This window comes from Sus scrofa, chromosome 13 (genome assembly GCF_054392235.1).
Source record: "Sus scrofa isolate SSC_HxYL_T2T_F1_AM1 chromosome 13, Sscrofa_HxYL_maternal_Yorkshire_Landrace_v2.0, whole genome shotgun sequence".
Classification (NCBI taxonomy): domain Eukaryota; kingdom Metazoa; phylum Chordata; class Mammalia; order Artiodactyla; family Suidae; genus Sus; species Sus scrofa.
The window spans coordinates 66,654,137-66,670,631 of record NC_139395.1 but is presented as its reverse complement, the minus strand read 5'-3'; the positions used below and the strand labels follow the sequence as shown (position 1 = coordinate 66,670,631).

The window sequence follows — 16,495 nt, the reverse complement described above, 5'->3', positions numbered from 1 at the left end:
GTGACAGTCTATATATGTAAACTAAAATGGACCCATGGTATGATGTGGGCTGGACTCCCAAACTATATCACATTTAAAGAAGTCTGTCTCATTGCGCTGGTAAGATGAGTCCCTAATGTGTTTTTATATATTCAATTCATGAAGTTTAAACTGCTTCTTTTAATTTCATCAGCATTGAATTAGCCCCTTAAAAGCTTCCCCTCATTAACGTGAAAGGAAATTGAAAGGAAGAGTGAAGAGCATGGGTCGTGAGATCATTAAAATTATTCAAGACCAGGAGGAAATGTCCTTCTTGCTTCCAAACATCTGAAGTATTCTGTGTTACATATTTCACAGGTATACACGTTTTCCTTCATTATAAAGCAGAAGCAGAATCATTCTCATATTACATACATACTGTCCTATCCACTTAGCAACAGAACCAAAAACCGAAACATCGAGAAATAAACAGTGAAGAATACAGTTGTAGATTCTGTTATCACACATGGACATGGTGAATGGTTCTCATCTAACTAAGAGGTGGAAGAAAGCTCAGATCTTCAAGAAGCTTCTTCTATAAAATGAAATTTCTATCCACAAAGCAAAATCTAGTTCCGTGATTTACAATCTTGTCTCTAGAGAGACTCAACACTAAGCTATCTAAAACAGACTGAAACTGACAGAACACTGTAAATCAATTATAATGAAAAATATTTTAAATAAGTAAAAAATAAAACATTGAATCTGATAAACAAAATACAAAAAACTCATTTGGAAAAAAACCCTAAATCTTATAAATCAGCCTCCTTTTTAGCCTTAACATTCCATAAAATTCTGGCCTCTGCTGGCTTTAAAGTACTCTTTTTTGTACTTGTGTTACTTTAGGTAGATCAATTGCAGCCTTCAAAGGAGTGGAAATCCAACTGAGGAGGTGAAAGAGAGGAAGTTCAAAAGTGATAGATTAGCTCGATATCTGTGCTTCCTAACTATAGTGGGGAATGAGAGATTCTGACCCTCAGGAAATGTACAGCCTAGGGAGTGGTTATAATAAAAGAGGTTATAGCCTCACCAAACTTAAGTGACAGTAACAAATTATAAAATGGTGGAGCTTCTATTTTACCACCCTTGTGAAAATGCACCATTGTGAAAATGCTGGTTACCACAGGGAAGGTTCTAAAAGATCCTGCAGTCAAATCTGTTTTGTCTTAATTCCCCAGCATCTCTCTAACTTGTTTCTTTCTGGATTGGATCTCCCTTTTTCCTCCTCAATTCCCTTATATTTAGACCTCCTGGGGTCATGTTCTAAATAGATCTTGGGAAATAGAACAAACATTTACTTTTTATATTCCTATTGTTGACTATCAATGTCTTGTATCTACTTTTTGTTTTTATATCCTAACAGATGATAACCCCAGAGGAATGATTAGGAAGTAGGAGTGACAGTCAAAGCATCAGGACCAAGGGCTGTGTCATCTTCCTTTCTGCAGCTACAGAAGGAATGGATTACCTGGTTTGCCAGAATTTAGCTTGGTGTAAGACAGGTTGTACAACAGATTGACAAGCAGGGTCAAACAGGGATGCCAACTGCATGAGACAAATTGAGAGGTTAAAAGATAATGGATAACAGCAGCATACACCACAGCCAACACAATTTTTCTTGATGAAGTGTTTAATTTGAATAAATGGACAGAAATGTCAAAAAAAGATATTGGAAAATAAAAAAAGATTTGAGTTCAAAAGCCTGAGTCTTAAGTACTAAAAGCCAAGTTTCCAAATGACACCACAGTTAAACATACCTCACTCTATGAGACTTTCTTTTTCCTAAAGCCACCAAGGAGTACATTTTAAAAATCAGGTAATTACTGACACATAAACAGGGTCTTAATTTGATTTTTGGACTCTAAGCACCATAATGATATAGGACTTCCTCTCATTTCATAGAAGAGGTAACCAAATATCAGTAAGGTTAAATGGCATGTATAAGGTCACACAGTTACTTGAGGACAATGTTGCAGACAATACATAGTCAGCAACTAGGTATTCAAAATTTTTCTTCAATTCTTTTTTATAGGAAAAGCATTTTACATTTTTGAAATTTTATTCACTTTCAAGTGATTTTGGTTTTGTAAAATTTAGTTACACTTGATGATTTAAAAAATTTAATATTTCATGAAATTAATCCCCAGGAAAATTAGAGCTTCATTCCCCAAGTATTGTGCCCTTAGGTAACTGCATTAATTTATTGCAACAAAATGTATTTTGGGGCAAGTATGACTAAAGAAAGTAATGGTTAGTACTAATAATCATGTTGGATCATCAAAATACATGCTAACAGCAAGATACCCAATTACATGACCATTTAATGCTGCACTCTGTCATTTTACTCATTGTTTTCTGCTTGTCACTTCTGTCCTTTGTTCTCTGACTCTTTTCTTGCCTTCTTTCAGATAGGGTTTCTTTTTAGAATGCCAATGAATCTCCTCCCTCAACCTATCATTTTCTTAGCTATATTTTTTTTTAATTACTCAGTGGATTTACTACATTTATAGTTGTACAATGATCACCACAATACAACTTTATAGGATGTTTCTGAGTGGTTAGTCTAGGTTACAGTGTGCACTTTTAACCTGCCACCATCCACCTTCAAATAACATCACTTTATATCATGTACAACCTAAAATCTTCCATTTCTCCACTATCATCCTTTGTGCTCTTGTTGTCATAGATTTTTTTTTCTCTGCATTCTCTCATATTCTTTCCATACCATACATTATTTCTATTTTTAAGTGGTCAATTATCTTTGAGAAATTTTCAAAACCAAGAAAGCAAAGTCTTACATTTGTTCCACATATATAGAATTTCTGTATTCCTTGAACATTTTTTTTTTTGAAATACAAGTCTGTTGGCAACAAATTCTCTCAGATTTCATCTGTCTAAAAATTATTTTTATTTTTTAAGAATTTCTTCATTGGAAATAGAAGTCTAGGTTAACTGTATACTTTTTCTTTCGGCACTTTAATGATGTTTCATTAGATTCTGGTTTGAATTACTTCTGATAACTTAGGAGTGCTTCTTATTTTTGCTGCCCTTTATTTAATATGCCTTTTACTCTGGCTGCTTTTAAGATTTTTCTCTTTATCATTGGTTTTCTAAAGTTTGATTATGATGTGCCTTGTCATAATTTTCTTTGAGTTCAGTTCATTGAGCTTCTTGGCTCTTTAGGTTTAAACTTCTAAGAAAACATAGGCAAATTTTGACCATTATTTCTTTAAACATTTTTTTCTGTCTCCTGTTTCCTTTTTTCCAGTTAGACTGCTGAATTTGACCTATAAATCACTCCATCTCCATTAATTAAATTCATTTTTCTTTGCATTTAAGTTTGGATAGTTTCTATTCTACTGCTGTTTTCAAACCTACTTATTTTTTTTTTTTTCTGCAGTATCCAATCTGCTACTAAACACTTCGGTGAATTTTTTGTATTAGTTGTGTTTTCAATCTCCAGAATTTGCATTTGGTTGTCCTTTGATAAATTCCATTTCCCTACTTTTATGTTTTAAATCATTTAACACGTTTATAATAACTACTTCCCAAGTCTTGTCATCTCTGTCATTTCTGTGTCTATTTTTATTGAATGATTTTTCTTCTGGTTTGGGTCACATTTTCCTGCTCCCTCTAGCAGACTGTGTGGTGTAATTTTTTTTACCACATTCTGATACTTTTAAATGTCGTGGCATGTTTAGATTTATTTCTTTAATATGTGTCATGTTTACATATTTATTTCTTTAATATGAGTCAAAGATTTTAATTTTTTTTGGCCAAAGTTAAGCTTTATCCTTTGGGTCTCAGGTTTCTGTGATAGCGAAAAACTTAACTAACCTTTGATTTAGGAATTTGGGACTTGTGTATTGTACCTACTACTATGGTGTCATCCTTTGCTATCTACCAAATGTCCATTGCTTAATGAGGTTGTGTCATTTTAGCTGGTTGGAACTTGAAGGTTTCCCAGCTTTGTGAGACCTCTGGGAATTGCTCCACTTACAGTTACCTGGAACTAGTGTTCTTCCTTTGGTGGCCTCAAGGATTCCCACCCTGCACCTGAAAAGGTAAGCATTATGCCAAAGACTCAAGATAACCCTTTAGAGACCTCTGGAGGTCTTTCTCAGTATGATTTCCTTCTCGCCTATGCTCTGCCCATCCAACTCCAGCTGCTTCAGGTTCACCAAACTGAACTCTGTGTCCTGAACTAAGGAAAACTGTTGTGTTTTGGCTTAAGGGTTCTACCCTCCACTATTGTCTAGAAAGGGCCTAATATAGAAATCTAAGGCAATCATAGGATTTTTTTCTCTTTTTCCTTTCTGTTAGAAATCACCATCTTATGCTATATTTTATCTGATTTCATTTCTTATATTTTTGTTCAGAATCTGGTTGTTGATGACAGGAATGAAAAATCTGGTACCATCCCTCCATTTTACTCAGAAGCGGAATGGAATCATACTTATTTAATAAGAAATCATCTAAATTAATTCAAACTATATGCAATCCTTACTATGGTTTTAATTTTTATGCTTGAATCCCAAGAAGATTAATTATATCAAGTCAGCAAAGCTCCTTCCCATCTGGTCTTCTGTGTCTATCGGGTATCTCTGAATCTTGACAAGATCAAAACTGCCATATGGAAGCATATCTACATGGGTCCAGGTCAATATAAAGTTCATGAATGTCTTATACGGGTTAAATTTGATGCACAACATTTCTCGGTCTCAAAGTCATAGATAATGAGTTATTTCTCAAATGCATGACCTTAAATATCAACAAATCCTCCAAAAAGAACACAAGCAAACACTGTGATAGTGATGGTAATGATATCAGGAAAATAAGAAACTATATAATATCCATGGTTATATAATATATAATTTAGCATTCTAAATTAGCTTAATGTAATAGCAGTAAATTTTAATCAGATATTTAAGGGAGAATCAAAAATCCATTCACAGCTCATTTGAATGTTTCAATATAATCACTGTTTTGAAAGTTGATGAAAAAAACATTTGAGACTGCTTCCAAACATAGACCTTGTATTTTGAAAACTACAAGCTATTTGTCAAAATCCAAAAATTTTATGTAGATCCTAAAAGCAAAATTTGATAGCAAGCATACCTGTTCTGTGTCATGAAGACTAGCAAGTAAAAAGAAGTTTCTACTAACATATATATGTATACACATGCACATACACACATGAACACACATGCAAACACACGTGCACAAGTACACACCTAGCAATATATCACATGCATGCACACATGTACACAGCACACATATATGCTTACACATACACACCAAATACATGTAACTCAAGTCCAAAAGCCAATTGAAGATAAACTTCAAAGCTGACCCTAAGTCTAAGACAGTTAAACTTGGATACTCTTCTCTTGTGTGAATGCCAACAAAAGACAATCAGTAACACTCAAGGACTAGAAATCAACCCAAATACTTTTTTATTTGTTCCTATTTCAGTCCATCTTTGTGCTTATTTTCATCTTAATTTTTGGCCCTCGATCGTGATTTTGGATATTGGTCTCTTCAGCAATTCTCTAGAAAAAAAATATGACCAGGCCTCTCATCTCCAGCTTGTTCTACAGTTGCTTCAGGCAAAATAATCAAACATGATTTTGCCTCTACGTCCCAAATCTTGGATGGGTCTACCTAGAGCAAGGTGAGGGATGGGCGTGTGACCTCTTAAGACCATCATTTGCATTTCACATATTATTGCACAGAATAATATTGTCCAAACCATCTTTTTTCTGCACCTCCCCAAACTAATTTCAGTAGCAAAATGGAAAATGATTTACAAAGTGGGCATCTGTAACTATAAATTAGTAGTCGACTAATATTAGGATGATTAAGGAAAAATGCCCAGATACACACAGTTTCTAAGAGACCATCTATCTTCTATATTCCACCAGTTTTGTGAAAGAAGTTTTTGAAGTTTTCAGAAATATATGCCACCTAAACCCATGTATGATGAACCTCATAATATTGAGGTGTTGTGACATTTTAATGAGGACAACATACAGAAAGTGCCCATGACAGTACATGACATATGGTAGTCATTCAAATATGAAGTGCTTTACCCTATCAAATATAGAAGAAATTACCAGTGGGACCTATTCATTTGATGAAAGTAAATGTATATTTTCAGATGGTGTTTCAGTGAGAAATTCCTTAAGCCTAATTCTATTACTCCAGAATGTAAATTATCATGGAACCAAGATTATGCCAATAGCCACACATTTCTCTAGAAAGTACTCTATATAAATATATATATTACCTCTACAGAAAAGAGCTGAGATAATAGACAATATTAAAAGACAAGGACATGAGGCTAAGATTTTAGCAGCATGTACAGGATCATACATTTATGTAACCTGGAAAAATGGGGCTGGTTAATTATCTGTTGAATTTTAGTAAGCACTGAAGACAAACTAAAGAAACATAATTAGGAAGAGAAGAACAAGAAACGCTTTAGCCAAGGTTTATAAAAATAAACTTCAGTATAAAGAAGAACCTTGTAAGTGTTTGCTCATGACTTTTTTCAAAAAAGCAAAATAAAATATTTAATAATTTCTTTCATATGGCATAATTTCATTCGTTTATGCCTTAGGCAAAAGGGAGATTTTTGCCAATAAATTTGCTTTGAGCTTTTTCAAAAAGGAAACCTAAGCTAAAAGCTGTATTTCTTTCAGCAAGAAATAGATCCTCAGACTAAATCTTAACCACATTTTCAATCATGTTTTTGAATTGCTAAAAGTGAAAATAAATAGGGAAAAAAATTGGAGCAAAATTTTGAAAAATTACAACTGGGCATTAGCAAGAATTTTTTTTCAAAAAATTTTGATTTGTACTTTTACTTTCATATTATTGTGAGAAAACAATAAATGAAACTGTCTGGCTGAATTCTTTTATCCAAATTACTAAGGTTTTTATTTTATCCATAGACTCTTAATGAGAATTCTTTAGCCCAAAGTCCTGGAGACTGACCCTGTGAGAGGAAGACAAGAGTGTAAACCGAAACTTGCTTTCTGGGATTGCCTAGAATTTCTTCTACATTGACAACTTCATTGTTTACCCAAGTTATTGCCTCATCTAGAAAATGAGTTGTAACTCTTCATTTTCACTCTCCTATCTTGGATTATATAATATGAAGACTATCCAGAAAAATCTTCATTTATTTGGACTCGACTAACTTGTAATGGGAGATAAATCCTTTCCCTGTGGGGAGAAAGAAAATATCTATCCTGTAAGTTGCCAGTATAAAGTGAAAAGAATTTGGCTTGAGAAAAGAAGCAAACAACTGAGTTAAGAAAAGGAGAATGAAAATGCAGAGAACCGTTTAAAGCACTGGTAGACCCTATTTTGACATGAATCCTTAACTATAATATAAAATGATTACATATTCTCTTTTGAGATTCTCAGTGATAATCATCTCTAACTTCCTTTACCATTCCTCAGGGTTAATGTTTTCCAAATCAGAATGACTCACCAAATTCAAAATTCTTGCCATGTTTGTATGGCAGTCTACTATTATTTACTGATTATTTTTAGCCTACCTTTTTTTTTTCCTTGATTAAATGAATTTATGCATAAAACTTATCATCACCATGTAATCAAGGGTTTGGTGTGCCAGATATATTTTGTGTATGCATTAAAATATAAACAGTATTAAAATTTTCATAACTATTATCACATAAAATTATTATATACTCTGCTTTTATGCCACTTAAAGAAAAACTACCCTATATTAGAACTGTATACTTAATATGAACAAGAGAAATTAATATCTATGAAAGTGTTTTTATAACTGTATGTTTTGGCAAAATGATTGCAATAGATACATTTTGGGGGGAGGGTCTTTAAATTGCATGGAACTCTAGTTGGTTTACAGCCTGGAGGAAATCTGTTATATTTACTGGCATTATCATCAGATTCTTGACTTAAACGATTTACTAACATGATAACTCAATTAATTTGGTACTTTTGTCATCCCCCCATCTTACAGAGGGGAAAACTTAGGTTCAGAGAATTTGAACAATTTTCTTAGGAGTATATAACTGGAAGACTGTCCCACTCAAAGTCTCCCTCTAAAATCTAATACAACAAGGATGTTGTGGAATATGAGGGAGTGGGCTTGCCAACCAGCAAAAGGAGGAGAGAGAAAATCGAAGTGGGCTGGCTGCTCACGCCAAGTAAAAACATTTCTGTCTCTATTTCCATTGTAAATATCTCGGAGACTAAAACCGCAAGATTCATATATTGTCTTTCAGATGTTTCCAGCTCTAAAACAGAATGAGTCTAAGACTTTCATTTTCAAATGAGCACTAAAAGACGAATTAGGGTACACTTCTCATTTGCCCAAGTCCATTTCTTCAGTCTATTACCTTGTATATATGGAGGCCCCAGTTTCACAAAGCAGCATAAATCAGATTTTGTCACATGCTCATAATTTTGGAATTAGGGAATTTTGGCTCCAAAAGCCATGAGGCTGACAGATAGCTGTAGTAATTCCAACAAATCTATATTTATGTGTGTCTCAGCAGAGCACTGAGCATTTACATTTTCTACCACACACTCCCTAGGCTGTTGATGAAGTGAAAAGTCAAATTTGAAGGGATGTGTATAAAATTTACAGGACATTTTTAGTATTCCAAAAATTATGAAGAATAACTTAAGGTCATATAAAAGCTATTCTATAATATACCCTTTTAATGTGAAAAAATGCTTCAGAAACATCTTCTATTGACTTAAAGTGGTCAAACAGTTTGGTTAAGGATCACAAAGATGTGAGCTGTTCAGAAGGAAATTAGCAATAAGATGGTGCTATGCTTATTTGGATTGTTAAAAAGGAATACATGGCTTTAGAATTTCTCTGTTGATTTGTTGAAGAAACCAGGTTTTATAAATTATGGTGACAGCTAGAAATACATGTTAAGATATGATCTACAGAATTGTTCTGAATTCATTTTGGATGAAAAGCCTTTAATTTGATTTAGTTCAAAATACACAGGAAACCTCATTCATTCTCTACTGAGATCGGTAAAAATGATTTCAGGATAAAACCAACATGAGTAAATATCTCTTTTCAAGTGACATATTTAAACTACCCATAGATATGTGTAATTTTATATTTTTCTTTTAACATCTGCTCTATAACTGATATAATTTTTTCCCAACTTACTCTAGAATAATTATTGTATTGTATACCGTAGACTTGCATCCAGATACTCTGCTTCTGTGCACCAGCCTCGAGGACCACTGTTATTTAACAATGTTTTGGAAATTATAAATAATTTAATAAGGAGAAATATATAAGAAACAAGGATATAAAATTACAAATATTTGCTAAATTATGAGAAAATTTGCTAAGAAAATCAGCATTCACAAGTACATTCAACATTGCTCATAATAAAAAATGCAAAGGCAAGATTGTGCTATTAGGAGTTCCTGTTGTGGCTCAGTGGGTTATGAACCCAACTAGTATCCATGAAGATGCAGGTTTAATTCCTGGCCTCCCACAGTGGGTTAAGGGTCCAGCATTCCTGTGAGTTTTGGTGTAGGTCGTAGACCCGGCTCGGATCCTGTGTTGCTGTGACTGTGGCATAGGCTGGCAGCTGCAGCTCCGATGTGACCCCTAGCCTGGGAACTTCCATATGCCACAGGTGTGGCCCTAAAAAGCAAAAATAAAAAGATTGTGCTATTATAGTTTCTCTAATCAGCAAGTAACAACCAAATACTCTCATGTAGGCACTGTGAAATGAACCTTCTCTGACGTTTAAAGTGTAATTGATATCATCTTTCTCAAAGGTAGTTTAATCATGCATATTAAGATATTTATTTCCTTTGATTTAGTAATTTCACTTTTAGGATTTTTTTCAAAGATAATTAGATGACGTCAAACATATATGCATGTAATACATGCAATATATATATGCCTATAAACACATATGTGCATACTCTTAATTGAAAAGTGGAGACTTTGATTTTTAGTAACTGAGGAATTGTTAAATAGATCATTGTACATCTCCTCTACCAAACATTTACCCAATTTTAAAAATAATTATTTTGAAGATTAGAGAACCTTCTGAAATAACAGCAAGCTAAAAATGGAATAGTATACTCAAAATATAGCAATACTGAAATCATGTTTAAAAAATATATATATAGCTTATGAAAAAGGAACTGTGGAAAATCTGTCGATGCTGTGATGATGATAATGTTTAACAGTAAGATTTGGAGTGATTTCTATTTTCCTTCTTTATCACATTACCTACTAAAGAGCATATAATAATTTGGGATACTTTTTCATTGTTTTATGATTTTATGTAGGGAACCAGGGTCCAAATGAAGGGATTTATTAAGCATTAGCTAAGTTTATGAAATATTCTTTTCCACTCAAAGCCAAATTAAAAATTACAAAAGTAGGCAAGTAATGTTTTTTTTTCTTGTGCTCTCCAGAGCGACTTTTTTCTTCCTTTCTGGAACTCTCCCTCCCCCAACACTTCAGCATAAAAACAGGATATGATCCCTTGCTCTCTTGTTTCTTTTAAGGAAAAAAAATCTTTTTTTAAATTTGGATATTAGAATTAAATTTTTAGATGATACTGTTTGACTTTGTAAAATATATGTACTCTGATTATTCCTGAATTTATATTTCTAAACCAGACTTCATTCCTTCTACAATCTTAGACTCTTACATTCAGTTATCCACTTCAGATCTTAGATGGATATCTTAGATGGATATCTATAGTCGTTTCACAGTTATCCTACATAAAACCTAAAATAGTCTGGCAGCTTTACCCACCCATCATATCCTTAGAACAATGCTATTATCATGTCTTGTACATAGCAGATGCTCATTAAATATTTGCTGAATGGATAAATACATGGATTATTATCCAAAAAACCTGTGGGCTCCTGCAACAGTCACAGAACAACTCAACACAGCCCAAGATCGTTAAAGGCTTTGATTTCTTGAGTACTCTACAATTACGGTTATTAGTCACTGAATGATACCTGGAAATCATTGCAAAGGAATCCCTAATATTGGCCTAACCTAACCTTTTATAATATGTAATGCCATTTTATATTTATGACATCATTTTGGTCTTTCAACCAACTATGAATTAGCCATGGATGATATTCTTTTTTCCTGTTATAAATGGAGAAAATAATAATAGCTATCATTTATTGAACACCTACTATAGGTCAAATACCAATGCCCAGTGCTTTGCAAGTATGATCATGTTTAACCCTCACTACTAAATATTCCTGTGAGCTAGGTGTCTTGTAAACTGAGCATTATAATTATCAGGAAGGGTAAAGAAGAAAAAAAAAGGCTTGGATGAAATAACACTCCAGTGTATCATAGGAGGGGTGGAATGAACTGAGCGAGGGTCAGACCCAGGTCATTTGATTCCCAAACCCATGCCTTTAAACACCAGGCAATGCAATCTCTTAGTGAAGAACTTGGTTCTTTCTGGACTGGTCACAGCCAGAAACCAGAAGGTTGAGTTCATGCTGGGGAACTTTATATTTCACCATAATTTTATTTAATCTTACTTGGTGGGATGATGCTATTGGAGCTATTTCATGGCTGTCTCTGCCACTCCAGGCTCCTTGAACCCATCGCACTTCCTAAGCATTCAGCTGCTTCTGGGAAAGTCAGCAAAGTCTACAATAAAGACAGCATACACGTTTCTGAATGGACTTTGTGAAACTAGAGCACAGGTTAAAAACCTGAATGCCAAAGTGCTTTTAACACATAGAAAACAGGCACTTCAGAAAAAAAAAATAAAGGGGTTTTCACGGCATTTCTAAAGCTTGTTTTGAAGATCCATGTAACAACCTTAGAGGTCCCACAGCATAAAATTTTAGAGGGTCTCAGAACATTAGAGGTCCCAGAGCATTAAAAACCATAGACAGTGGGCTAAAGACATGAAAAGTCACTTTCTTGCCCACAGAGAGGCTATCAAAGTCCTTTATGGGCAAGTGGGAAGTATAGGCATGGATAGGGGCAAAAAGAGAAAGCCGGGGTGAGGAAAACTGGTGCAAGCCATGGGTTCCTACCTCTTTCTCATCTCAGCTGTATCCTGGCAGGTGGAAGAGAGTAGAATGAGAGGACATAACAGGCACCTTTGTCAGGATTAGGGAGGTTTAGGAGCAACAGAATAGTGTCTCTACTTCCTCAGGGTAAGCCTGAGAACATATGTGTTTCTGAGTGATGCTTGTTGTACGGGAAGACCACTAACCAGCTGAGTGATGGCTTTCAAACCATAAACAAAGAGGTCATTGAGGTCCTGGCCATGGGCATAATAGTTGGAGAACCAAACAAAAACAAACAAACCAAAAAACCCAGCAGTCGAAATAATATTTCAGTGCTGATTTAGAAAGTGAAAATTAATACAGAAAACCAATAACAAAATATCAAAATGTTAAGAAAAGACCCACTGCTATTGGCCGTTTCACAGCCCTGTGCTACTGTGCAATGGGAAACATCAATCAGCCCATGGTTTCTGTGCCCCAACAACCTTTTATGCCTTGAATGATGGATTGATAAGGATTGATACTGCCATTTGAAAAAAATTGGGCAACACAAGGCTTTAAATACACTCTCTTTTGGCAATTTTTAAAATCATGGCAAAATACATAGAAAATTGGCCGTTTTAACCACTTTTAAGCATAGAGTTCAGTGGCATTAAGTGGCATTCACATTACTGTGCAACCACCAGCATCAGTCCAGAACATGTTTATCTTTCCAAATGTACCCCTTAAAAAAAGACTCCCCATCTCCCCTCCCCCACAGCCCTTGGTAATTCTCATAGAATAATGCTATTTGGTTGTAGAGATTTTATTAGCTTTGTCCACTTGGTTCAAAACATGGAGGATTTTTCCTTTATTCCCTTTGTCCATTCTGGTGCAGCAAGGCACTGCAAAGGGAAATGGCTGGCTCTTGCCTGGTTGTCTTTGCACCTATCACTTCTGGTCAGTAATCACTTCAACTATTCTGGACAATACTGGAAAAATGACAGGATTCATTCAAATAAAATAAGTAAATAACACCCAATTCTCACACATCTAAATTGACTAAACAGACTTGAAATATATATCTCTCTCTCTCAACCAGTAATACAGAGTCATTGCTTCTACAGGTAACCAAACTGAGACTGAGAGGTGAGTCTTACTAGTTCAAGGACTGCTGCTCCTTCACTCCCACACACCTGACCTATCAAGCAGTCTTGTGAGTTCAATTCTCAAAGGTTTCTGACCAGGACTATTGCTGCTACTTGAACCCACACTGTCAGCATCCCTCACCTGCACTCACTTTCAAGTGCCTTCTATCTCAACACTTTTTCACGCATCTCTCTTCAATCTATTCTCCACATAGTACCAAAGACACCTTTAAAAAACAGTGGGTCAGAGTTCCTGTCATGGCTCAGTGGTTAACGAATCCGACTAGGAACCATGAGGTTGCAGGTTTGATCCCTGGCCTCGCTCAGTGGGTTAAGGATCCAGCGTTGCCGTGAGCTGTGGCATAGGCCGGCAGCTACGGCTCTGATTAGACCCCTAGCCTGGGAACCTCCACATGCCTCGGGAAGGGCCCCAGAAAAGGCGAAAAGACAAATAATAATAGTAATAATAATAATGGATTGTACTACTTCCCAGACTAAACCTCCTAAGAGACTCTTCTACGTATCAATCCATCTCCTCAGAAACCCTGGCGTTATGGCCCCAGCCCACTTCTCTGAGCTCAGAGGCACAACAGTGAAGCTTGTTCCCACCTCCAAAACTTTGCATCTGGTGACCCCTCTGCTCTTTATCTGGCTTACCTCTTCCCATTCCTCAAACTTCTTTCTAAGTCACATCTCTTTAGAGAAGGGCACCAACTTATTCCTAAATAACAACTTATTCCAAAATAACAACTTATTTTGTTAGAAGCTCTTATCACAAAACTTCTATAATTATATCATTATTTTTATGGTCTTGTATATTTATTTTTCTCCACTTCTAGAAAGCAAGTTCTACTAATTAAGGAGCCACGCTTTCCGCAACTTTTAGCATTGCTTTTGGCATGCAATAGAGGCTTAAACAACTTACCGAATGAAAGAATAAACAAGTGATAGAGCTTTTATGAAAAAGAGTAAAGTGGCCACCGTTACCTACAATTAACTGAGTGCTGAGCATTGCACAAAGCATTTTACATATACCATCTCCTATTAATGTCTCGATTTAATATGAGAAAACAGAGGCTCATGGAGTTTATGGACTTGCCTGAAGCCAAAACTATTCCAAGTTGAGTTTTATGAATTAAAAATCAGTATACCCATCTTTGAGAACCCAGAAAACATGTCAATACAGAGCTAACATAAAAACTTAACATCCATATTTCAGAATACAAGCCATAAAAATGCATAACAGAAGACTCTGTCAAAATCATATTCAGATATTCAAGCTTTTTATAAAAAAATATTCCTGTCAGTCCCTTCATCATTCCTGCTTAAATAATATTTCTTTGGAAGAGAGAGGAATTACCTTTTCTCAGCAAAATTTTCATTGGAGAGCCCCAAACTTGCAAAATTCGCTTTGCGATATAAATCAAACTCTGTGTAGTTCCAACACTGGTATTTTTCCCACTATCCCTTGCTCCGCGTAGTGTCTGCTACTTAACTCCTCAACTTGTTAATTATTATATTCACCTGCTATGGCCCCTCATCACCTGGCCTAAGTCAAAATTATCACAGGTTTCACCTCATTTCATCCCTTAACAACCCTATGAGGTAAATCCTGCCATTATTTCCACACTACCGATGGGGACACTCAGGATCAAATCTTTTATTCAGAATCATGAAGCTGCTGGTAGAAGCAGTATTCAAAGACAGGTGTGACCTTGCTACAGTCACACTTTAAACTCTTTGGCCTCCCTTGAAACATTCTTCAAAAACGGCTCTGTGGGAAGTCTCTGAGGGCAGAGCCAAGGTCTACTAAAGCAAGTGTGGCATGACTTTTTAAGGCTGCAAAGCCCCAGACATCTGCCATTATTGAATCCCTCCTCCAGGGAGGCCACATGCACATTATTTACTTGCCAGGGATTTGAAGTCAGGTAAATGGGTCTGCTGTTACTTCTGGTATCACCCCTGGCTAAATTATGTAATCGCTCTGAGCCTCAAATTCATGGTGATAAAATAGTACCTACCCCACTATGGAGTGGTCAGACTTGGGATGAGATAAAAGATGAAAAACACCTTGTATGAGGTTTGTCACAAAGTAAGTGTTCAGAAATCAGAAGATTATGGTGATTGAAACCGTCAACATTTTTTCAGTCCTCTTTATTTTTAAAAAGAAGAAAAAAGCCTCCAAAGAGAAAATCATATCAACTTCTAATCTGTCTTGGGCTGGTCTAGGTGATGCAAGCACTTTTTTTTCCTATCACTGGACCCAGGAAGCTTGGCATTTGTGAGCAGATGGGCTTATCACTCATGGGGATAAATAGCAAGGATCTCATGATGCAACAGCACTACTCTCTGGTGTGTAATCAGACCTAACCAATAAATCCTGTAAATATTGCTTTATGGATCTGTTTGAAAGTTAAAAGGGTTCATTATTTTATACAAAATTTATCAAATTCTTGCCATAGATATTTGCCATTTTGGGTCAGTAAGGTGGACTTTGACAAAAGTAAAGAGCAGTTTTAACTGATATAATTAAAAGTTCCATTCTTTTGAAAGGGATAGATTTTATTTTTTTATTTTTAAAAATATTTTAATTTATTTTACTTTATGATTTTTATTTTTTTCCATTATAGTTGATTTACAGTGTTTTGTCAATTTCTACTGTACAGCAAAGTGACCCAGTCATACATATATATGTATATATTCTTTTTTTCACATTATCCTCCATCATATTCCATCACAAATGACTATAAAAAGATAGATTTTTTTTTCTGCTTTTTAGGGCCACACTCAAGGCATATGGAGGTTCCCAGTCTAGGAGTCGAATCAGAGCTACAGCTACTGTCTACATCACAGCCACAACATCAGATCTGAGCCACATCTGTGACCACACCATAGCTCATGGATCCTTAACCCACTGAGCGAGGTCAGGGATAGAACCCACAACCTCAAGGTTCCTAGTTGAATTTGTTTCTGCTACGCTATGACAGGAACTCCCAAGGAATAGATTTTAATACCAGGAAATTGAAAAAAATGAGCTTGGGATAAAAACATGAAACTCCATTCCAAACTGTCTTTATTAGAAGGAAATATAATTAATTATTAAAATAAAAAGGAACCAAAACATAACCCTCAATCCTGCTGACAATCAAACTTTGGCTATAGAGAACATAGACAATTATGCACATATCATTGGATTACAGACAACTTCCGCCTTGCAATTACAAGAAGAATTTCCTTACAAATACCATGAAAGACACCATATAAAAACATTACTGGCACTAGCCTAAAACACA

The 16,495-nt window shown here is 35.3% G+C and overlaps 1 long non-coding RNA gene across 2 annotated transcripts in view; it reads right to left on the bottom strand.

Moving 5' to 3' along the window:
- The window catches only part of LOC102167790 (uncharacterized), a 402,854-nt gene extending 388,186 nt beyond the window's left edge, over nt 1-14,668 (bottom strand). For both annotated transcript variants that reach the window (XR_002337630.2, XR_014823523.1), the window contains exons 1-2: nt 14,563-14,668; nt 11,593-11,704 (exon numbers count right to left, since the gene is read on the bottom strand). This is a non-coding gene — a long non-coding RNA (uncharacterized LOC102167790). The remainder of the gene's footprint in view (nt 1-11,592; nt 11,705-14,562) is intronic.
- Between the last annotated feature and the right edge of the window lie 1,827 nt (nt 14,669-16,495).